Source organism: Triticum dicoccoides, chromosome 3B (genome assembly GCF_002162155.2).
Source record: "Triticum dicoccoides isolate Atlit2015 ecotype Zavitan chromosome 3B, WEW_v2.0, whole genome shotgun sequence".
Lineage (NCBI taxonomy): Eukaryota > Viridiplantae > Streptophyta > Magnoliopsida > Poales > Poaceae > Triticum > Triticum dicoccoides.
The window spans coordinates 215,985,474-216,011,913 of record NC_041385.1 but is presented as its reverse complement, the minus strand read 5'-3'; positions in this window follow the sequence as shown (position 1 = coordinate 216,011,913).

Here is a 26,440-nt window from a genome sequence, read left to right as displayed (position 1 = left end):
CGTCGAATATAACACCAGCCCATTTCACTTTCGGCCCATGTATAGCCCACGACATCTTTCCGCCCATATGAGGCCTTCCTATCTTTCGGCCCTTTACAGGCCCACGGTGACTCTAGCCCATAATGAACAGTAATTTTCTTTGTACCCGTTAACGTCCCGTGATTTACACGGGCCGTTTCCAGCCCGTGTTAGCTTTCGGCCTATTGACGGCCCATACGTTCTTGGGCTCCTTTTCTGCCCTAGATTACTTCCGGCCCGTTACTGGCCGGTTCCCCTAATGGGCCAAATTCGGCCCATGGCAAGAGTTGGCCCATTACTGGCATGCTCCCCAAATGGGCCAAATTCGGCCCATGGCAAGAGTTGGCCCGTTTCTAGCCTGTTAACCCGTTGCACCGTTTCTAGCCCGTCCTATATTCTGGCCCATTAACGACCCGTTATGCCTGTGACAGAATTAAGCCTTTGCAGTCCTACAACCTATTAACGGCACATTACCGTGCTGGGCCGATACCAATTACACCCGATTACAGCCCATGTAGACCCATTTATCCGACGGCCCAAGGCCCACCGATTACAGGCCCATTTATCGACGGCCCATAGGAGACCCATGGATCCTACGTCCCGCATATGGCCCATGGTAGTTGCGGACACTAGCAAACCAGGGAAAAAGAAGACTAGGAAATAAATAAGGCCGAAACTAACGCTAGGCTATTAAGGCGATTGCACAGATTACATCCACTCGGCATCAAAGATCACCACCAGTGCAAATATAGGGAACACCCTACACTATACAAAAATGGCTTGCTGTTTTCTTCAGCCGGTGGCTGCACGTTAAGAATAAATTTTGTATCTCACCAAAACAAATTACAACTATATAACAAAAGGAAGGTTGGCATAAAACTGAATAGTCTAGCAGATAAATGCACCACCAGAAGTTCAGAAGCTCGGTTCATTTGACCTGACTGTTACATTTTCATGATGTATTGTCCGATGGAGCACCATAACCCTCGCCTTCATTTCCCCTAGGCTCCTGAAAAACATAGCAAATGTCTGATAGTCTGGTTTCAAAACCATGCATATCTTGACGACATTGAGCAATGTTTCTCCTTGTTTCACAAAGGGCCTCTGTTAGGGAATGGACTTGTATCTGGAGCGCAGATACAACATTGCTTTGAGCTTGCATATCTTGATCATGAGGCAGTTTGTATGATATCGCCTTAACAACCAACCCATTATTACGCAGGAACATGCTTTTGGCACTGTTAGTGGACAGGTACTAACCCACTTCAGCAAGAGCTGACATTGCGGTTATAGTTGCCTCGCCACCTTTAGAAGGTGGTGGTTCCACCATTTTTTCCATAGCTCGCTGAAAAGTTGAGGTTTTACATTAGTAGTACTAGAATAGAAGATATTAAGGAGGCAGCAAAACCAAACAAAATAGCTTTGGTCTATATACAGAACTTATTCTGGTGAACCCATGTAAAATATTAGTTGTATTTTATTGCAAAGTACATAATAAAACCAGGTTCCAAACACATGACCATGTACCATCGCTAATGTATTGTCTATTTCTTCACATTGTATTGGGGGCTAAGGATAAAGAGACAAAGTTTATAATACGGTAAGCATAGTATGACATCATTCATATCACAAAACAACTGAGAATAGACAAACAGGCAATTGTAATGTTTGGTGGGCAAGTCCAGCATGGAACTAGATTACGGGTCAAGATCAAAGGAACATCACTCCTCTCTTTTAAACCGTGTAAGGTGCAATGATACGCTAAGACAATTGTGTATAAAATTGAAAAGAGTAATAGACTTTGGCTGCAAACCATGCAGTTCAAGGCACAAGTCAGAGTAAGTAGTAGTTAAAAGGCATGAGGATTAAGGACTTACAACAGCGGCTTTGACTGGTGTAGTCATGCCCTTCTTCTTGCTGGTGTGACAGTCCTTGAAGATTTCCCTAGCATTTGGTTCAAGTACCTTTTGGTCCTTGCGGGCTTTCCTCTGCATTTCGAACAAGTCAATATAGATATGATAATATGGTACAGCGAAAAGAGTGAAACAACAACTAATTACAAGAGCCTCACAGTGTGCAATATAGCTACGAGATCCTGTCGTCTATTAGAATTTCACTTTCGTATGGTTGGCCTTGTTCTTTGAACAGTTCACCTACAAGAAGATAGATTTGTGTGGCACATGCGTAAATAGGACTTCAACATGTGATCTGATTACATATATATAATGTACCTGATACTTCGGATCAGACCAGTGTTTAACAAGGCCCCTCCAGTCTTCATCCGATATATTTTCCACTGGAGATGTTTGGGAAAGTTCACTGTTAGCCTTGCCTTCAAAGTGAGTTTTCCTCAAGTTATATCGATACTATCGCAAAGTAGACTTGAAAACATGGGTGCAAGCTTGTCTGGTTGCATCATCTTGGCTATCCAACTTGAACCACACCTGTTGAAAATTATGGGAGTCTCATTATTAGCAACCTAGAAAGTATGGGACAGAGCAAGATGATATTACTAGTTTCCATACATAACCATACTTACAGATAAATGGTCGAGGAAGGTGTTGAACTAGGTTTCGTCTTTGTCATTCCTGTACTAAATCCATGTTGGAAGGATACGTACATGACACCTAATGGCAACCGCTGCCACTGATACTAACTTGGCTGACTCTGTAGCATCACGTGGCCTTTTTAAACCTGCCTCAAAATGGATCTCCATTCTTCCTCCTCTAGGTTTAGTTAACCTATCGAGCATCCCTGATGTTTGTTTCCTCTTGCGCCTAGGTGCTAGTCCAACAATGAACATAGGAAGTGTTAGTGTACATCAAACTGCGAGACTACATATAAAGAAACATGCAACTGTAACTTGACTCCAGCAACTACCTTCTTGTTGTTGAAGCTCACAAGGTTCATCTGATATTGCCAACTCGTCTTGTGTCAAGAGTGCTTGGGAAGTTGTATGAGGTGGCAAGGGAGCTTTTGAACGTGCTGCTAGCTCAGTTGACGCACGAGTAAGTCGTGCAGCTGGTAGTACTGTGGTAGGTGTTGCAAGAACTAGGGCTGTCTCTACTTGTTTAGTGGCAGCTATTTGTTTCTGTTTGGCTTTTTTGCAGCTCGTGTAGCATGGGATGCCGTGTTTGTAGAATTTTCCGATGGACTTTCACTCTATTGCACCATCAGTACCAGCCGAATCTGCAGGATTCATCCGCTTCTCATTCCCTGCCATTCTGTGTTTCTTCCTCTTTCTTTGTGCCATGTTAGGTCAAGCCGGCAAGAAAAACGAATAACAATTTAGTTCTTCAGAACAAATTGATGCGTGATGCAGACGAACTGAACTTTGATGTTAGACAACCACATGATAGGAGGATGTAATACGTATGAAAAACAGGACGGAAGAGATAACCAGAACTATAATGTGTAAACTAAGAAGAAGACATTTCACCAAATTAGAAGCAATGCAATGGAAGGTAGACACCATATGAAAGATGCTACAAATATCGCTCTGCCAAGTTAACAGTGTCTCATCATAAATTGCGTTTAAACAAATGTGAAGCAGTACAAGAAATAAATCATATGCAAGATGCAAACAACATCACACTACCATGTTAGAGGTCTCTCGTCATTAGTGCCATTGCATATTCACAGCTTATGATGTGTAAACTAAGGAGAAGGCATTTCAACAAATTAGAAGCAATGAAAGCTAGACACCATATGAAAGATGCAACGAATATCACTCTACCAAGTTAAAACTGTCTCGTCATAAGTGCCATTTCAACAAATTAGTAGTACAAGCTAGAAAAGAATGTGAGATGTAACCTATATCACACTCCAAAGTCAAACGTGTCTTATGATAAGTGATTGTTGCAGGTTACACAATAGTAGTAATTTGATGTAAGAACATGGTGTGATAGACAGATATTGTATGTTCTAGAAACAGGAACACATGTCTTATTCAAGTATAATGTGTACAGTAAGCAGATGGAATTCAACAAAATTAGAAGCAATACAAGCTAGACATCACACATAACATGCAACCACATATAACAGTGCCAAGTTAGAGGGAGCACCAGTGATGCTGCACTAGGGGAGACGTGCTCATCATAAACATAGCTTTGTTGAGTGTATATGCATGTGTTGTCTTGGAAATCATCTTGGGGGTGTGGAGGAGTAGAAACTGTAGAGGCCCTCCGTTCATAAGGAGCACCATTATACGCTGCCTTGCTAACTTCCTTCCTCATTATTGATTTTCAATTGTCAAGTAAAACCGACAAGAAAAAGCAATAAAATTCTATCTTCAGAACTCATTCATGCATGATACTGACAATCACTACTTTGATGTAAGGCAAACACATGATACCAGGATGGAATATGTACAAAAAACAGGACGGCATGGCATGTTCACAACTGTTTGTGTAAACTAAGCAGAAACCATTCCAGCAAATAAGAAGCAATGCAAGCTAGACACCACATGAAAGATGCAACCAATATGACTCTGCCAAGTTAAAAGCGTCCCATCATAAATGGAATTTCAACAAATTAGAAGCAGCGCATGCTATATATCATATGAAAGATGCAGCTAATATCGCACTGCATGTACTAAAGGTGTCTCGTCATATTGATTGATGCGGGATACAAAAAAACAATAGTTTTATGTAAGGACATGCTTAATAGACAGATGTACTTTGTACTAAATACAGGAAGGCATGTCACATTAATAGGTATAATGTATAAGCTAAGCAGACTAGCACATGCAGTTTTACCAGATTGGAAGAATTACAATCTAGACACCATATGCACCATGCAACCACATATCACGCTGCCAAGTTAGAGCAAGCACCTACGATGCTAGTGTAGGGGAAATGTTGTAATCAACTACAGAGCTACGTTCACTATCTTCATCTAGCATTTCTGTTTCTTGAGAATCATGTCGGGAGGCTGACGCTACATTCTTTAAATGAGGACTAGTCCCCGTGCCTGCCTGCCTCGTCATAAGTGATTGATGAGGGATACACAAGAACATTAGTTTGATGTAAGAACATGGTTAATACACAGATGTACTAGTATGTACCAAAAACAGAAAGGCATGTCATATGCAAAGGTATAATGTGTAAGCTAAGCAGATGCAATTTAACCAAATTGGAAGCAATACAAGCTAGACATTCAGCTGGAGTGGTGAACATGATCATCTAGGACCTGAGAGCCTGGTGGGAGGCGGGCTGCTTCGCCACCATCACGGCTTTTTAGTTGGCTTCCAGCTGATGCATGTCTTTGCTGGGCTTGTCACTGGCTCGGCTAGTGCCCTGACTAGCTATTTGTCTTCTAGTGCTCAAGGGATGATGGTTCATGTAAAAAATATCTTTCCTTATCTTAATAAAGACCGACTTCGGCCTTTCGAATACAAGCTAGACACCATATGGAACATGCAACCACATATGACACCGTGAAGTTAAAGCAAGCACCTGGGATGGTGGTTCATTGCGAGCGAGGTCATCAACTCCAAAGCAACATTTACCGTCTCCATCTGCTGAAACTGCACCCTTTATAGCGCTGTAACATGTCGTGCCTAGCCGCGTAGAAAGCTGGCACGACTTGTCTCTTTTCTTTTTTGCTTCTCTTTTGGCAATCTCTGAAATACCCTTGCATAAAAACACAATAGTGAGAGTATGGGTGAAGTTTGTGCAGAACTAGTGCATTGTAAAAGTAGCAGATAGCAGGTGGCTAAAAAATAAATGACAGGAGACATATGATAGCTCTACAACATTGCATGGCAAACAAAATTAGATTCTACTCCGTATGATTTTGTAATATATGAGCACAGGAAATGCAGGTACTCCTCCAGCACACCACCACATGTGGTCATATCTCAGATAACAGTCGACTGAAAATAAATAGGTCAGTCAATATTTTTAATGAACTGTCCGATCTATAAGGAACGGGCAGATGGGCTTCGTCTACCTCCCGCGAGTCACTATTGATGATCTTTCTCGAACCGCCAGCGACCACCGGCCCAGACCCCTGCCTCCACCGCCCCGCCCTCCCATCGACCTCACACCACCGTCGTGCTTGGAAGCACCCCCAGGCCATCCCTTTAATCCCGACCGACCTCCAGATCGGTCGCCAGTAGCTCTAGGCCGCACACGCCCCTAAGATAAACACCAAGGCGCTGCTTCCCCGGCGTAATAGTCGTACTAGCACCTGTTACGCCGGGGAATGCTTCCGTTAATTGGGAATCAACTGGCTAGAAATTGAAATTCAGGGGGGCGACGGACCTCTAGCTAAGGTGAAATAGTATATGAGGAGAAACATTGTGCATCGCGAGTTACTAGGAACATCTAGTATCAAGAAGAAGCGGTCAACTAGTGTCTTCTGTGGGATGAATACTGTGCAAGCAGAGACGTAAGATTTGCACGAATAAGGGAAGAGGAGTACCTTCTTCGGTTGCCGGTATGGTCACCTCCACATGTCGCACTGATCTCCTTCTTTTTACCGGGGAAACCGATGTACTGGATGGTGCAGGCTTGGACAAACCCATGGCCAAATTGTTGACTGTGTTGCCATGGCCATATGTCGGCGGAGGGGAAGCAGATCCGAGGCGGCGAAGGACAGCGTAGCAGGAACAGCTCCGGTGCAGTGGAGGGTGGTGAAGTTGGAGAGGCAGCGGTGAGGCGCAGGACGGCGTGGTTGAACTGGCTCAGGTACGGACGGCTCGGCCTCGGCTTCAACTACTAGCTGTGGAGGGCGTTGCGGTTGAGGTTGCGGTGGACGACGACGTCGGGTTATCGGCTCCGGCGTGATGAAGGAGGGTGGCGGTTGATGGGTGGGACGGGGTGGCAGATGGAGGACGCCGGGGTTTCGCGGCTGGTGGAGAGGTAGTTTTCACGCCCATGGAGTACGAATGGGGAATCAGACGGGTGGAGGAAACCATGTTTTGGTCTCAGACGTGCTTGTTTTTGGCTTTTTTAATAGAAGATGGGACGCGCTTGTTTGAAATTTGGGGAAAGTACAAACTTTGCCCCCCTCATAAATTTCGGACCTACTGTGGGTCGGGGGTAGGATGGAAATCCCAGGTGTCCCAAATAGAGGGCGGGAGCGATTTTGGCCGCGCGCATGTGTGCTTAGGCGGCCATTGTGTATGAATGTTTTTCGGAGGCGGTTGCGTGGCATCTAGATGAAGCTACAAACCTACCCCGGTTTAGACCTTTGGACGTCGGGCCGATAGGTTTCACGGGTCGGAGTTATTAGAAAAGTAATTTCCTTGTACTACCAAACATTGGTATCACGCAGTTTCTGGCGAGTAGAGGCTCTTTTGGCGCTTCGTTCGAAATTTTGAAACACAAGCATTCACGTTTAGATTACTCTTGAACTATGAGGATTGACGTAAATAGACAACGTTATATTTGACCTTGTATGTTTGAAAACCTCATTAAATTATCCGCTTCTTTTTGAAATTTTGACACTTGAAAATCCTATAACTACGATTATTTTGGAATGGAGGAGCAAAATTTGAATCTATTTTGTACACAACTACATATGCTATTATGTACGAAATCAGAGCAAAGATTGGTGCCCCCATAATTTAGGTATGGTTTACAAATGCCATGATATCAAATTCAAATAATTGAATGGACTTCATGTTGAATTCGGTTTTTTTAAACCACCTTAAGTTGAATTCAAATGTATGCTAGTTCATAGGTAGGTATTTATAATGTCCATTGTGTAACTTTCGTATGTATAATGTGCTTTACACACACAACATGAACTATACTCACGTTTATATTCGATTGCTAAAGCGATGCATTGTCTGGAGTTCAAAATACTAACTATGTGGATCAATTGTGTCGAATAATAACATAGACATGCTCAAATTCGATAGAATCTAGATGTCTGATGGATCAATGACCGCTCCTTACGCGAATTGCAAATATCATGATCCCATCCTAATATTGGGATGCAATTTATATCTTTAATCAATGTGTAGAGCAGTCTTTTACGTGTAGTTTCACTCTTCATAGGTGTTCTCTCACACATGCTCACACACTCTCTCCCGAGGTGTCTTTCTCGCACACATGCTCTAGATATAACCCTCCCTCCCTCTCGTAACCATTTACAACTGTTTTCACTAACCTTTATCACAAGCACTCTTCCTCTCCCAAACATACACATGCACAATCCTCATCGACCCTTTCTATATACATGGACCTGCCTACGTGTCTCATGTACGCACATTATCTTTACGCCTGTCTCTCACGCATTGTCTCACACCTCTCTTCCTAATCGACGAGTATGATTCTAGCAGAGCATTCTATAGGATGCCCCTTAAAGTTAGGTTGGATGAATAGTAATATCAGAGATAAAGGGGTTACCTTAGTCCGAGAACCTAGGGTTACAAATCCTAGCCGGCTTTGTCAGTGGACACGGAGTCCTTCACAATTCTGCTATCTTTGTCTTGTACGACTAGTCATCCATGGGTCTTCCTAAATGTGTCATGGGCCGACCAATGTGGCGCGGGACAGAACCAAACGAAGGGCCTCACCTCAACCCACCGGACCTCACGCGGTGACACACCCTCTGCCCCCACGTCTCATTATGTTCTCACACCCACACATACCAACACAAACACCACACACACAGAAAATTTCTCCTGGTGCCTCTATTCCCTCCCCCCTTGCATATACACACTAAAGGGAATGGAATCTCTTGTCGTGACATCATATTCATCTCTCTCTCTAGACCACTCTCATTTATCGTACTATCTCTCCCCCCCCCGTCGGCCCCTCTATCCATGCCTCTCTCGAATACGTATTACACACACATACCTCTCTAGGCCCCGCCAAATGCATCAACTACAAATTCACACATGTTACATCACATACCCCATTGATCTAAAAAGCCCTCTCTTCACGTTTATTTCGCATACAACATTCCTTTTGAATAAAGTGTGGCCAAAACATTATTTTAGAGTTCCTACACATATACAACATTACAAAGTTATATGGAGGAGTACGAACGCTAATTTGCATTGCATGGTGCCCACAATGATATTTATTCCGCACTGTGAATTTGTATATTTTTATACTATATCCAAAGTTAGTCATAATAAAGAGAGACAAAGAGCATCTCTCTCTCCATCGCATACCCCCCCCTGTACGGCCCTTTCACGTATGCACACAAAACTATCTCCAGGTCCTCTAAAAGCCCTCAGAAAATTCACGCGTGTTTCATCTTTCTCTCGCGATATATGCAATGACAATCATTGTATTTGAAGCGAAAGCACGATACATACATTGGACTTCATAATCCACTCATTACGGTCACCGTTTATGTTTAGTGGTTATTATACAGTCACGGGCTCACCGTACAACTTTGTATTTGCTCATGACATGACTAGTTGACCAGTTTAACGCTCCACGTGGCACCTCTAGTGTTGCATCACATTATCTCACTACCATCGTGACCACCTGTCGACTTGTATCTACTCTACATCTGCACTCTTATAAAATACATAAAATACACTTATAAAAACAGAGTTGGTGATGATGGTGTGCCTGCCATCCTGCAATATAGGCCGTCCGATTTATATCTGACGGATAGGAAAGAAACTATGGCAATTTTGCAAAAAGGTACCCACACACCTCTCCACATTTGCAAATAAGGCCTTCCCTCATTCATCCTTTTCTCTCACAAGATAAACAATTCATACAAATGCATCTTGATGTCACGTGCAACGCACGGGAATCTTGCTAGTAAGAATGAAAACAAACGACAAAAAAATATTTTGACGATGGTTCAAAGTCATCACCGCGGGCACAGCGGACAAGGTGGCCTTGTATTGGTAAGCTGAGCCGTCTGTTTTAACACACAAGAGCTGGTGTGGTGATTATACACACATGCACGCATGCACACAAACTGCATCCACGCAACACTCACACAAACACATGCACCCAGGCATGCACGCAACACTCACACGTACACACGCAGCCAAGCACGCACGCAATACTCACACGCACACACGCATGCATGCATGCACACACCAGTACACCACACGACCAACACACACTCTCAAGCTCAAGTGCTCAACCTACACGTGCATGCGCACACATCAGGCCCTGACAGACACATACACAACCAGGTGATTCCCGCGCACGGGTTGGAGCCTTGTCGCACCTGAGTAAATTTGTGTTTATCTGACCTTTTCCCTATGCGAACTGACAGGTGGGACCCACAAGGAACATGGTCAATTTAACTAGTCAACATGGTGCCACGCAAACTATTTGGCCGGTCAACAGAGTGCAATCCGATGCTGTACTGTGAGCAAGTGACCGGATAATCATCACAAAACGCATATAGTGACCGTAATCAGCTTATTCTGAAGTTCGGTTACCATATTATGCTTTTCTCTCTGTAGGCCCTCCAAAACTACATCTCTACACGTTCTCGCATGTTACATCTAACAACTATGCAATACAACACTACTACTACACTCTAACACAATAAATCATTTGTGTTTTTAGTTTTACTAGATATCATATTGTTACTTATAATTATTCAGTTTGCATACATTAAAATTGCCTTTGAAATGTATGGCCAGTATCATCTACCGCGCGGGAAAAATCCCGCCCTTTCCTGTTTAATCGGGTTTGTATCAATGGATCGTGCAAAATAGCAAAACTATAGTACTATACAGTACAAGTGACAGTTCACTAGGCCGTTGTGTCGTCTACTCCTCCGTCGTAAGAGTGGAGCACTTGCTTTCATAAATCTTCTAGTCCGTTTCACCGACATGTGGGACATGAAGCTACCGGGTCCACGTGCCATACCGGAATACAGTGCAGAGCAGCCGGGGTGAAGCACCCCAGTCATGGCGCCGGTGTAGTAATGAGCAATGAGGCGTCAAATCACAAAGCTGCACCTTTCCCGCAGTTAAGTTGGAGGGACGAAGTAATAATGCTAAAAAAAGAAGTTGGAGGGACGAAGCAACCATCATTTCACTCGTTGCTGAATATGCTTCTCCCTCATCTTCTTCAACTTAACCACGTGTTGCTTCTGCCGTTGTTCTGCCTCATGTGGGACACGGATCGGCTTGGTAAAGCACTAACACGTGGGACCACATGTTAGCAAACTGCCGGGACAACGTCCTCCGAAAATAAGAAACCTCCTCCACCATCTGCGCGGCAAAATCACCTCCTTTTTACTAATCTTGATTCTATAATTTTTTAGATCAATATAATTGAGATTTGTATAGATAGCACACAGGAGAAAAACCAAGTGGTATGGTTAAGGGCATCCATAATGTGTAGCCAAATGTGAAAATAGCTTTTGGCATCCTGGGAACCATTGTGGACGGTGTTGCCAAAGCCAAAAAGATGGAACCAAAGCTCCCTGATTGATTGATTGAAGGAATAGAAAAATGCAACATCTCTCCTCTTTCTCCCATGCTTGGACGAATGCAGTATAGTATAGAGCACAGACTCTACTCCCCTGTCCCTTCTATCAAAAATCACAAAGCAGTGAGGCGTCAAATCACAAAGCACGGACGAAGCAACCATCATTTCACTCTTCGCTGACTCCGCTTCTCCATCGTCTTCTTCGAGAAACCATCTCACCGCACTAGTACTCCTAGTAGTAGTACTAGTAAAGGTTGGTTTGCATGGCGTTGCATTAATCAAGCGATGAGGAGTGAGATGGTTAGCTCTTTGGTCTTTCGAGAGAAAAATATGCATTAATTGACACGTTAAACAAGGATTTGTATCGATTAAATCCCGCGAAGGAAAACCCCGCCTTTCTTTTTTAACACTAGTACTCCTAGTATGTACATACTTATCCTGTTTGGGTCTAGGCCTTGCATTACCAAACTTTGCCACACATTTTTGCCAAGCTTGCCTAAAGTTTTCAAAATGAGAAGGAGGTACACTTGCGCACGGCTGTCGCGGTCGCACCGCACCCTCACACGGTCGCTCCTGCACGCCGCGGTCGCACCGCACCCTCACACAGTCGCTCCTGCATGCTGCAAACCCAACCAAGGGAACTCACCCTCACTGACACGTGTTGTCTCATGTGAACAAACCAAACTCAGCCATCCTATTGCTGACACAAAATTTTCGTTCATAGAGTATGTTTATCCAACCGCATGTTGGGGATTATCCGTACGGCCCGTGTGGTGGTCTGTTGGGGAAGAAGAAGAGGTGAGGAAGAAGGAAAGAATGAATAGGAGACGTAGGATATCATCCAACCGCCTGAAATGGTGGACTGACCCAAGTCAGGCGACTTGCATAACAAATATAGTATATTTTTACACAGCAAAAGATCCATAAAAACAACAACATAAAGAAAAATTATCACTGCTCGCGGAAAGAGACGGCCTCGTCGTCTTTGGCCGCCGGCGCGAACCAGCCGGCGCTGCCGACGTATGTCTCCGCACCGTGGTTGTCCTCGGCCTCCAGCTACTCGTTCAAGTGGAGCGTGCGGGCGCTCTGCATGGACGAGAGCACAGCCCGGTTCAAGTCGAGGACGTCCGGTTCCGCCTGCAGGAGGGCGTCGATGGCAGCTGCATCCACGCACTCCGCGTCGAGTCGAGCCTCCGCCACCCGATTCAAGTCCAGGACGTCCGGTTCTGCCTGCAGGAGGGCGTCGATGAGAGCGGCATCCACGCGCTCTGCGTCGAGTCGAGCCTCTGCCGCGCGGTTAATGTCCAGGACGTCCGGTTCCGCCTACAGTTGGGCCTCGATGGCAGCGGCATCCGCGCGCTCCGCCTCAAGTTGAGCCTCTGCCGCCCGGTTCACATCCACGACATCCGATTCCACCTGTAGGAGAGCCTCGATGGCAGCGGCATGCGTGCACTCTGCATCGAGTTGAGCCTCTGCCTCCCGGTCCTCCTTTAGTATAGCCATGTTGAACCGCTGGTCCGCCTGCACCATGGGGGACTTGGACGCCGGCACGAAGTCGACGTCCATCGTCTCATACCCATCGGGGGCCTTCTGCACCGCGACCTGCGCAGTGAACATTGGATCGGCTTCCTCCTCCTCGTAGCTTGGCTCCAGAGAATTCAGGGATTGGCCCGCCGCAAAGCGAGCATGGGAACGGAGGTCTGTGGCGCCGACCACCGCCGCGATTTCTGCGCGGCGCACCGGCGTCAACATCTTGTAGTATGTGATCTTGCGGCGCACCATGGCTTTCCGGCGAACTAGGGGACGCTTGATGCGGGCTAGGGGATCGAAAGGTGGGGGAATGGGCTGGAGATTTGGTGTGGTTTTAGGGCAGTGGCTGGTGTAGGCCGAGCAGCGAAGGTTCTGGTGTGAATAGTGGTTCCGGTGACGACCGGTCAGTCGGTTTTGACTGTACATCGCTCTTGTCGCGTTCGCGTTGCAGCCCGGCATGCTGGCCCTCCATGTCCCTCACCGAATGGAACGCGCTTCGTCTTGCGTTTTTGCTCGCTTGTGGGACCGCAGTTGAGAGTAAACCGACGTCCCTCCCCCTCCCCCACCCGTGTCATTTATTATACCACCACTCCCTCCGTTTATGCGGAGTAAATAAAAACAGAGGGAGTATACTACGGATGAGGATCCCCTGACATGGCCGAACCCATTGAGTAACTGACATGCGGGGCCTAGCAAGCATGGGATCCACCAGTAAGTGACCGAAAGGGAGGGTAAGGCAGGGATACCTACGTTAGAGGATCCACTTCCACTATAATACTTTGACCAAATGTTAGAGTAATAATATATGACATGCAACTTACACAAATGTTAGAGTAATAATATATGACATGCAACTTACACAAAGCATACAGGGTCTAATGCGTTTTTTGAGGCTAACTTTGACCAAATGTTAGAGTAATAATATATCACATGCAACTTACACAAAGCATACGGTCAATTTCGTATGTGAAAGGAGTTTCCAATGATATAATTTTCACATTATACATCTCATGTACTCCCTCCGTCTAGGTGTGTAAGTCATCTTACGGAAACCAAATCTTTACCTAATAATAAAGCATATTCGGTTTCTGGTCGTCCGTCATTATAACTACCCTTTAAATTGATAAAAATTACCCACGTATGCCACCCGTAAGTGGAAAAACGATCAATTTTTCGGACCAAAAATCGCCGCCACCTTAGTTGCTTTATACGGGCGCGACGAATACAAGTCATGGAATGATGGGTGGCGGAGTGGTTGGGTGATCTCTCCTCTAGCGAATAGACCTGGGTTCGATCCCCAGCTTCCACATCTTTTTTATCTCTCTTTTCTCTATGCGAGCTCCACTCCCCTTTTTTCCATTTTCCATTTTTGTATTTTCTTTTATCATTCTGTTTTCTTTCTTTTTTCTTCTTGAAATTAATTCGGGATTTTAATATTCTAAAGTTGCGACTTTTAAAAAAAATTGAGAAATCATAAAAAATATGTGAATTCAAAAAATGTTTAGAAAATCATAAAAAATTTACACATTCAAAAAATGTTGGTGGTATTGCACAAATGTTTGCAAAACTATAAAAAAATCACAATTTGGAAAAAATGGTCGGGAAATTATATCATGTTCATGATTTTGAAAAAATGACAGTGTACTGAAAACATATTCGGGAACCAGAAAAAAATGTCCATGACATTTTAGAAAATGTTCACAAAAATAAAAAAATATTTGTTTTTTTAGATTTGTTCCCCAATTTTTTTTAAAAAGTTCATCGACTCTAAAAATGTTTGTTGAGTCAAAAATGTTAATGAATTCGAAACCACTTCATGCATTTAAATTTTTTTGTAAAGAAAACTAATGTTCATTATTTTTTAGAGAAAATAAAATATTTCAAAAGAAAATGTTTGTCGATTCGGAAAACTGTTCACTGATGCAAAAGTATTTTATGTCTAGGATTTAATTAGTTTTATGAAAGTCTTTATATGTCTTGGCGTTGGCAGTAGTTCGTGGTCAACGAGATTTGTTTTTAAAATTTTAAACATTCCTTTGCGCAACATAATGACAAGTGTGGCATGCACTGGCAAACTCATAGCCTTGGGATTTACCACATCGAATGCATTGTGATCACGTATACATAATGACTATCACCGGCTAGGGTGAGAAAAAAATGGCAACATGGTGAGCCACTATGTTAAAATAGAGTACGCTCAGATAGCAGGATATTGAGTCATACTTATTTGGTTAGCCATAATTTTTTGTCTCCCGTTGCAATGCACGGGCAATATTTGCTAGTAATCCCAAAACACGTAGGCACGGTGCATTAACTTCTACCTCGTTTCTTGTTTCTTGACATATCAACCAATGAGAGATGAGGGTGTGCATGCTTTTAATGACCTGAGACTATCAAACATAACATGTAGTGGTTAGTTCATTGCATGCAATACTATTAATTAGCAAGTGAACATTAATGTCTCTCGTTTTCCCCTCCTCCTTTGTCATGGTGCACAGCCTAAGATGACTTACTCACCTAGACGAAGGGAGTACTATTAATCTTGTCAATAGTCAAATTGGAAACCATCTCGAGTACAAATCTAGGAGTACGTACGAATCTAACAATATTGATTGGGCGTTGTTGAATGTTGATACCTTTTTGATCATATATAGTAGAGATACTTTGACTACACATAAAACTTATATGTAAAGTAGAAAGGATAGGAGGGAGCATATTGTACGTTCAAAAACGAAACGAACATTGAATACCCTTTATATATGATTTGCGGATGCTATGATCACCGGTTCAAAATTTTGAATCCGCCTTAGGTATCACGTGCCACCACTCGTTTCCTCTCGATTTCATCTCGGGGTCCGGAGATCTATTGAAAGAGGACTAGGGTGGGTACATGCGAATGATACTCGGCGGAATGTTCAAATGAGGCATGCGGGAGGATGGACTGGACTGGAGGGCGACATGATCGATGGAGAAGAGGGTTGGAGAAGAATGAGAAATAAGCTAACGCCACGTGATTATACTTGAACGGCTCAAATAAACAATAAGTTGTCTCGCTTGGCCTACATAGTGAAAGGCCTAATGCGCAACGCGGAGCACTGACGCTCGAATATGGCGGGGAAAACAGGAAAACCGACATGTGGGGCACACCCGTCGGGACAACGTAGCGCAGACTAGTCCAATGGAGGAGCTGGCCCACAACCTCCTCGCCACCGACAACCGTTCATGTGGGTCGTTGGGGCCAACAACGGGGCGCAGCTCCAGCACCGCCTCTGGACACGGCGACCGCGGTGAGCGACACGCTCATATCATCGCTAGACACGGTCGGTTTCTGTGTGCCGAGGGTGGCGTTAGTGCTGTGGCACGACCAACGGTATGTTTGGTTTGTGCCCAAGGTTGCCCCATCCAAGCATTGGGTAGCCAAAATTTTGGTTGAGGTATTGGTTGCCCATGATTTGGCCGACATTGGCAAGAAAAATGAACTAGAGTTGGCTAGAGTTCATTGGCATGCCAAATAAATGGCAACCATCCAAACAAAGACCAATCTTTGGGTCATGACCAAAAATTTGGTTGAGGTATTGGTTGCCCATGATTTGGCCGACATTGGCAAGAAAAATGAACTAGAGTTGGCTAGAGTTCATTGGCATGCCAAAGAAATGGCAACCGTCCAAACAAAGACCAATCTTTGGGTCATGATCAAAATTATGGTAAGGTGCACTTTGGCCACAAACCAAACACACCCCAACACCCGACTCGTCGAGGATGCACGGGGCGCCGCGGCGCGTCCACGGAGTGGTGTGGCGCGGCCAACTGCATCCTCTGGACCTGGGACCATGCCGGGTCATCTTGCTTTTTAAATGACATGTGGGGATCACATTTGAGCAAAGGGCATCTCAAACATTGCCACGACCGCAGCTGACTACCCTGGCACACCAAAGCCCTCGTCCCTCGCGCCGTCGCGCGGTGCATTCCCAGCCGGTGCCAGCTGCCCGCATTCATGTCGTCCGTTTGTATGTCATCGTTAAGAGCCTCGGTGCCCGAGGAACCAACTCCGGCGACTTAATGACGCACCCGAACGCTTGGCCTCACCGAAATACGCTACTTAAAGCGGCAATGCCCAGCTAACCTCCACACCATAGCGCATCGTCCTCCTACCTGGCACCACATCCGCCATGACCGCAAGTGCGAATGCTTTGCGGGAGAGCTTGTCTTCGGGGATGAAGCTCGAGGTCGCCGCCCTCGCTTAAGTCACCTCTCGCGATGCAATAGCGGCGTAGCCAGACACGGACGCGACCACACAAGCGGTGGACACGCTGGCGGCCGACAATGGGAGCACCGTCAGCCATGCGTCCTACTTGCCACCGTCCAACGTCCGGCACCGCCGAGGTCGGGGACTCCTCCGAGGATGAGTAGGGCATGGGAGGCGGCAGGGCATGGTGTGCCAACTGGCCGGTCCGTATCCCGTGTTCTACTCTTCCTAGCCGGAGACCGCACCTTCACTTCACGGGTCTTGAACCCCGCCCCCGTATATAGAGATCGCAGATGGAGGACGTCGGTCACCGCCGTAGAAAAGGTTTAGGGTCGGGTTTCTTTTATTTTTCTGACCTATAAAAGTTCGAAATGTAATGAAAATTTGCCGTGTTTGCATTAATCTCGGCCGGTGTATATGAACTTTCACAATAATATACATACTGTAGGAGTACTAGCAAGATGCCCGTGCGTTGCACGGAAGATCTAGATCTTGTGGGAGAAAACGATGAACGAGGGAAAGCCTTATCTACAAATGTGGAGAGGAGTGCGGGTAAATTGTCATAGTTTCCTTCCGATCTGTTAGATATAGATCGGACGACCTATATTGCAGGATGACAGGCACACCATCATCACCAACTCTGCTTTTTATTGAACCGAGACAAATCTAAAAAACCCAACTAAGCCAACCTCCCAGCATATCGCGCGGGAAAAGACCTGGTCGCATTGCACCCCCCACACGTTCGGTCCTACACACGGCTCACCAAACAAAACACGCTTCGGCTTGCCTCTTCACTGACATGTGGGACTGCACTTGGAGAAACTGACCATGCGCCAAACTCCCCCAGCCCACCGCGCGAAAATCCTCCCCCCACACAAAAATTCCCCCCAAATACGATTCAACCGCCCTTCGGCCAAATATTCCCCAAACCCCCCTCCCGCCGTCCCCCCTCTACTCCATTCGCTCCGCCAAAGCCGCCCTCCCCGCCGCGCCGATACGTCGGCGGCGCGGTTCCTCGAGGGGACGCACGGTGATCCTCTCGCTCCCACAGTACGCTCTCGTAGACTGCCGTCCTCTAGCCGTGCCGCCACCTCTAGCTACATTCTTGTGGAGGCGCACGGCGGTTAGCGCCGCCACAGCTAGCGACGTTCGTGTGGAGACGCACGGCGGTCAGCTTCTCCCACGGTACGCGCATTCTAGACTGAGGCCCCGTTCATTTCGGTGTAGCGCTGAATGTTAGCTGATAGACGCTATTAATCTCACTGTTTGCCAAAGTAGTTTACTATCAATATGCTCTGCTTAAGAAGCTTCCTTGCCCTGTTCTGCACTCAATCTGCTTAGCTGAGATGGCATGCCAAGGCCGATTAGTTGCTAAAATATCCTGACATATATTTATTATGACAAAGATTGCCATGGTCTAGTAGCCAATCTGTTAGGTGAAATAGCTCTACACCGTTGTATACTCGATCTTTGTTGCTGCGATAGCCTTCGATAGTTCGATGGCTGTGTGCTCGGCCTCATTGACTGCTGAAACAACCTGCCATAATTTAGCACTCAAATCTGTTTGCTGAATTAGCTTTACATATATTTCGTTACTTAGATCTGCTCGTCCAATTATCTTGCCATAGCTTTAGACATCGACCTAGGTATTTTTTCTGGACTTCATAAAAAAGCATATATGTTTTTCCTGTAATATCTAGTCGAAGAACTAATTTGTATGTCTAACAGATGGACATGACTTGGATAACTTCTGCTCGAAGATTCTCCGCTGCATATGTCGAGGGGGTTGAAAACTTCATGAACTTTATGACAGCTGAGTATGTGGTCCGAAATCAGATGTCCTCTGGCCGTGTAGCAGTTGTATGAATTCAGTTACAAGACCCGAGTCAACTGTGCAAAATCATCTACACTTGTATGGGATGTCGGTCACATATACTAGGTGGGTTCATCATGGTGAAGCTATGAACGTCAATGTTATTGACTACGTGGAAGCAGCAGATCACCATCTTGATCTTCCTGATGCTCAGGTGGAAGAGGAGGAGGAGGTGGTGGTGGCGGAACTAGTGAGTTTGACCAACATTGAAACAATGCTACGAAATGCTCGTGCATTCCGTGAACTTTCACCTGCAGAAGAAAAATGGTGGGCCCACATGTAGGAACAATGCAACGTTGTTGTCACCCCAGGAAATAAGCTGTCAGTATTCTCAGCTATGGTCACCTTTCTTCAGGTGCAGACATCTAAGCAGATGACCAAGAAATCATTCGATGCGATGTTGGCTGCCTTCCGCAAATCTTTTCCAGATGCGTCTGAGCTGCCACACACCTACAGTAAAATGAAGAATTTCCTTCGTTCAGTTGGAATTGGATATGATATGATCCATGTCTGTAAGAATAATTGTGTTCTGTTCTAGAAGGATTCCAACTTAAGTGAACGCCCGAAATGCAAATCATCAAGATGGAAAGATGGTGATGCTGTGAAGAGGGTTCCTCATAATGTTCTGAGACATTTTCCAATTACCCCAAGCTTGCAGAGGTTGTTTCATGATGCTAAAACAAGAGAGGATGTACTATGGTATTCTTGGAACCAGGAGTATAGAGATCAGAATGTAATGAGCCATCCATCTCATGGTAGTGAGTGGAAAAGCTTCAATGATAAACACAAAGAGTTTGCTGCTGACCCGAGAAACATTAGACTTGGCTTAGCTTCAGATGGATTTAACCCATTTGGCCACCAGAGCGCCACATATAGCACATGGCCACTGCTTGTTATCCCTTACAACATGCCTCCAAATGTCTGCACCAAAGAATCAAACTACATGATGGCCTTTCTCATCCCAGGTCCAAAAAGTCCTGGAAAGGATTTTGATTTGTTCATGGAGCCTCTTGTGGAGGAACTTCAATAGCTATGGAAGGGTGTTCTCACTCGGGACCTATATATCAGCCCACCAGCTGATTTATTTCTGCGTGCTGTTGTAATTTGGTGCATCCATGATTATCCGGCTTGGGGCACTATGTCAGGGCGAACGACACATGGTTACAATGCATGTGTTCGCTATGACAGGAATCCGCTATCATACGCAATACTTAGCAAGATCTGTTACATTGGACACCGCCCTTTCCTTACCAACGACAAGCTGCATCCTAGAAAATACCGAGGACATGTGTTCAATGCAAAGCATGAAAACTGTGATGCGCCAAAGAGGCTCACCGCCTATGAGTTGCAAGTGGAATTAGAGAAGGTCAGGAATATTACACCAGGAAACCATCCTGGTAATGGTAGCGGGAAAAGGAAGCGTGCACGGTAGAAGCGAGATTATTGTTTACCCGTCAACTTTGTGGGACTTGGAGTATTGGAAAGATTTGGATCTGCGGCATAATCTTGATGTGATGCACATCGAGAAAAATATATGTGCCAGCATTATCGGCACACTTCTTAACATTGAAGGCAAGACGAAAGATACCTTAAAATCTAGGATTGATTTGACACACCTGGGTATCAGAAAGGATTTGCAGGTGCAAGATCAAGGTAAACCACGGGATATGGTGCCAGCTGTGTACGTCTTGGACAAGGTAAAAAGAAAAGAATTCTGCGAGGTCCTGTCACGTGTGAGATTCCCACATGGATTTGCTTCCAACCCTGAAAGGAGAGTCAGTACAGATGGAAACAAGGTACAAGGGTTGAAAACTCATGACTGCTACGTCCTACTTCAAAGGGTTTTACCTATTATCCTTAGAGGATTGGGCCGCCCTGACTTATATAGAGCAGTTGCAGAGTTGGGACAATTCTTCAGGGAACTTTGCAGTAAAAATATCAGGATACATGCTTTGAAGCATCATAGAGACAAGATACCAACTATCCTATGCGACCTTGAGAAGATATATCCTCCAGCCTTCTTTGATGTGATGGTGCATTTGGCTGTTCATCTACCTGATGAGGCACTACTTAGAGGTCCAGTACAGTATGGCTGGATGTACCCTATTGAAAGGCTGCTAGCCACTTTCAAGGGCTATGTTAGGAACAGAGCTAGACCCGAGGGTTCCATTGCAGAGGGCTACATTGCTACAGAAGCGTTGACATTCTGCTCAAAATACATTGAAACAGCTGATCAACTTAGCAAAGAGGTGGGTGAAGGCAATCCCGGGCTCAATGTTTTCGATTATTCTGTGCGAGTTATAGGGAAGAGTCGACAAGAGGACAAACCTAAAGATTTGGATAAAATGGTTTGGTATGTGTTGAATAACTGTCCTGAGATACTACCTCTTATATCAAGTAAGTGCAGTACTATAGCTTATACATCGTAATCTACTAAACTTGCAGCACGTTCTTATATATTTAGATGTTTGACATGATCACTGTGTTGTGCAGCATCTACAAAGAGGAGTTACTGCCGCAAAATCCAAGAAACATTGACAAACTGGTTATGGCAGGATTTCCAAAATGGTTCAAGAACCATGTAAGCTTTTGAAGTGCACTGTCAGTTTTTTAATATATTGAGTACATAAGATGATCATCTTGTCTATTTTCTAACCATTGGTTAAGAAGATGTGAGAGGATGGACAGGCAGTTGATGATGCCCTTTACTCACTAACAATGGGTCCTGATACTCGGGTAAGACATTATGAATCTTGCGTTGTTGGAGATGTGCGCTAAAACACCCTTGCACGAGACGAAGGCAGGAAGACACAAAACAGTGCCATCATGAGCACGGATACGTATGACAAAGAGACAACTAAAATGTATGCTAACATAATAGACATTGTTCAGTTGCAGTATATCTCCAGTTTCGAGGATCATTGGTGTGTGGTTCTGTTTTGCTGTCGTTGGTATAACCTGTTTTCCAGGATCGCAAAACCCAGAGCTGATGATTATTTCAAATCCATCAATGTCAAGGCGGCGTACCAGACCAATGAGCCTTTCATTTTGGCAAATCAATCAACACAGATAGTTTTCTTGGAAGACACATTTGCACGTAGCGATGACTGGAGAGTATTGCAAAGGTTTGAGCAGAGGAATTTGTATAATGAAGTTGCACAACAAGATGATGCTTACACTGCTCCTGATGTACAAGATAACATAGATGTTCCTAATATCTTTGAGAACCATCACGTCAATGACGCCGGTGAAAAGATTGCATGTCGTGCTGTGGACATACAAGAGTTGATCATGAAGAAGCCAACATTCGAGGACGTTGAGGACGAAGAAGAAGATGACACCATGGGGAATTACGATTCAGACTGATACACATGGCGAAGATGTTGACGCTGCTGCTGCGGATGATGATTACATTGCTTTTGTCGTATTTGCCTGTCAGAAGACGTTTTTTATCTACTATGTGAAATTGTGTTCGCTATGACAACTGAAACATGATGAACATGTTGTTTAGTATTTTGCTGTGAGAACACCTCTTGTTATGTATGCTGATTTGTGTTTGGTGATTCTATGACAATGTCACGCCCAATATGCGATACTATCCTAAAGAGACTCGAAGGTCCCACCAAGGATGGAACCGCATATTGAAACGCTTTTGCAAGGTGGATGTCATTACATCAACATTACATAATAGATGGGGATACATAGAAGAGGCATACAATGCCACATGAATACAACAATACATCATACATAAGACCAACATCCGACTACAGATGAAACACAAACAGAAGCTCAAACGACATCCACCCTGCTAGCCCAGGCTGCCGACCTGGAACCTATCCCCTAATCAAAGAGGAAGCAGAAGAAGAACTCCAAAACAAGCAAACATCGCTCTCGCGTCATGATCATCGCATAACCTGTACCTGCATCTGTTCTTGTAGTAATCTGTGAGCCACGAGGACTCAGCAATCCCATTACCATGGGTATCAAGACTAGATAAGCTTAATGGGAAAGGAAGGGGTAAAGTGGTGAGTTTGCAGCAGCGACTAAGCATATATGGTGGCTAACATACGCAAATGAGAGCGAGAAGAGGAGCAAAGGAACGGTCGTCAACTAATAATGATCAAGAGGTGATCCTGAACTCCTACTTACGTCAAACATAACCCAAAGACCGTGTTCACTTCCCGGACTCTGCCGAGAAGAGACCATCACGGCTACACACGCGGTTGATGTGTTTTAATTCGGATCTGGTGTCAAGTTATCTACAACCGGACATTAACAAATTCTCATCTGCCACATAACCGCGGGCACGGCTCTCGAAAGTTTATACCCTACAGGGGTGTCCCAACTTAGCCCATGATGAGCTCTCGCGATCAACGAAGGATATTCCTTCTCCCAGGAACACCCGATCAGTCTCGGAATCCCGGTTTACAAGACATTTCGACAATGGTAAAACAAGTCCAGCAAGACCGCCCAATGCACCGACAATCCCGATAGGAGCTGCACATATCTCGTTCTCAGGGCAACACCGGATGAACACTACGTACAACTAAAACCAGACCTCATGTTTCCCCGAGGTGGCGCTGCATGTGGCTCTAGTTCGGACCAACACTTAGACAAGCATTGGCCCGGGGGGTCTGAATAAAGATGACCCTCGAGAGAGCGACTCCCAAGGGAAAAGTAGGTGGTGGTGAGGCAAATGGTAAAACCAAGGTTCGGCCTTGCTGGAGGAGTTTTATTCAAAGCGAACTGTCAAGGGGGTCCCATAAATCACCCAACCGCATAAGGAACGCAAAATCCGGGAACATAATACCTGTATGACGGAAACTAGGGCGGCAAGAGTGGAACAAAACACCAGGCATAAGGCCGAGCCTTCCACCCTTTACCAAGTATATAGATGCATTAATAATATAAGAGATATTGTGATATCCCAACATAACCCTGTCCACCATGGAGCAATCTTCAACTTCACCTGCAACTAACAACGCTATAAGAGGGGCTGAGCAAAGCGGTAACATAGCCAAACAACGGTTTTCTAGGAAGTTGTCAAAGGTTAGAGGTTCATGGCAATTTGGGGAGGCTTGAAGAACAAGTGATAGGAAGCGCAGCATAGCGATAGAACGAAGCAACTAGCATAGCAATGATAGTAGTGAGATCCAGGGTAGCGGTCATCTTGCCTGAAATCCCACAAGGAAGAAGAACGAGTCCATGAAGAAGATGAAGCCACGAAGACGAACCAAGCGTAGACGAACGAATCCTCACGATCGCAACAAAACGGGAAATATCGAGAAGAAGCACACAACATAGTAAACACACCACACATAAACAAGACATGATGCACAACAAGCATGATGCATGACAAAGCTAGATGAGGCTACTCGTGGCAAGAGATGATGCATACAAGAGCAACATATCAAAGCAAGTTTAAATGAGGCCGGAAACAACATATAACAATTCTGGTAAGTCCTCATATGCAAATTTAGAAATTGGTCCAGAACTGAATAAACCTTATGTTCAAGTTGTTAAACAGCAAGTTAATATGCACCACGATGAACTACACGAAATTCTAGTCAAGTTACATATAAAGTTCATTTAGTTCAGAGCTACGGCCTAGAAGATATGAGCAAAACGAGTTAAACATGGCATTGATGCAAAATGCATACAAACATCAAGAAAACACCTCAAAACAAGGATGCAACATGATAATATGAAACTACATGCAAAATCAAGCAAGTTTCATATAAAGCACACTCAAAACGGAGCAACGGTTCAACACATACACTATACAAGTTTAAGGGACAAGCTGTCCAAAACAGCAACTAGGCATATTGCAAGAATCAAAACAATATGCTACAGCATCTCAACGTAATAACAAAAGGAATAGGCATGAAGTACAGGTAAAGCGTGACAAAACATGAACACTGACCTATCTCCAGAAATCACTAGAACATGCTCAAAAACACATGGCAATATTGCATATAATAACAACTTACAGACTTAACAGAAATAACATCAGGTTGCAATGTTTAGAGCTATCATGCAACATCTTACAGGAACTTATCATGGCAAACAAAGGCATGGAATGAATCTACTAATCGCATATAACAGAAGTCCCTTACTGACCATGAGCCAAAAGGGCACATAAAATATGATGGCATCCATGTAAACATGGCAAAAGATATGACAGATTCATACATGGCAGGAACAACAATAAGTAGGCATGTTGGTGAGCTTGTACAACTCACCACAGAGCAAAACATGGCATGGCAAGGCAACCAACAGTAATAATACATGTTTATGAAGCTAAGCATGGCAAGATCAAGTTCATAGGGTACATGGATCACTAGCCACAATCATGGCAACATTGAACTTAATGTTAACAGGCTGACAGCAACATTATTTAGCAGGTTTAAGAGCAAGATAATAACATGTTACAGCAAGCTATAAATGCAACCAGGGGAATTAATGAATAGAGCATGACATGTAAAACAAAACATCCTTAGTGAACAGCAACAACAAAGAATGACTTGTAGCAGCAGGTTTACATAGCAACAAAATATAACAGAATCAGCCTAGCGAAACAGCAACAACAAGTACCCTACTTCACGAGCTCGATGCACTCAGTACAAGATTCACAAAAATACATAGATGGCACCACTGTAAAAGATGGGATGATGTGTCACAAAACACATGTAGAGCTCATGCTCATAGGATGCACACATCAAACGCAACGAAAATGATAAATCATCAAGTTATAACAGTTTCAGCAGGTTAACATTATATAGCACTCTTGCAACGATGATTCAGGCATCAAGATGGACTCAAATGAACATGATGCAATGGAATTAAATGAAGTAGTCGTCGAGACGAACAATTTGACATATTACACGCACGAAACGGAGCAGTATGCAGCAAGTTACGATGCGATAAACATGGTACCAGAATGCAAAAATCTTCGGGACTTGGAGAAAAATTCGGGGTCAACCTTCGGTCTACCCAGATCTGGACGGATTTCGAGGTTCGCTGGAGTTGGCCTGGATCTCACCGGAGAAGACGAACTCGGGGCGGGAAAGTCCGGATCCGGTGAGGAGGAAGGCGGGGAGAGCGCGGGGCCGCGGATCCGGCGCGTCGGGTGGCGGGGAGGAGACGCGGAGGCGACGTGGGCCGGCTCCGGCGACGGCGTGGCTGCCGGGGAGAGGCTTAGCGGCGGAGGGCACCGGCAAGGAGCGGTCGACGGCCGGGAGGGACCCGGTGGGTCGGCGAGGCCGGCCGGCGGCTGCGCTAGGCGGAGGGGCCGAGGCGGCGGCGAAGGGCGGAGGCGGCGCCAGGCCGTGCTCGGACGCCAGCGTGGAGGCGCCGGCGGGCGGCGGCGGAGGCACCGGCGGAGGTGGACGC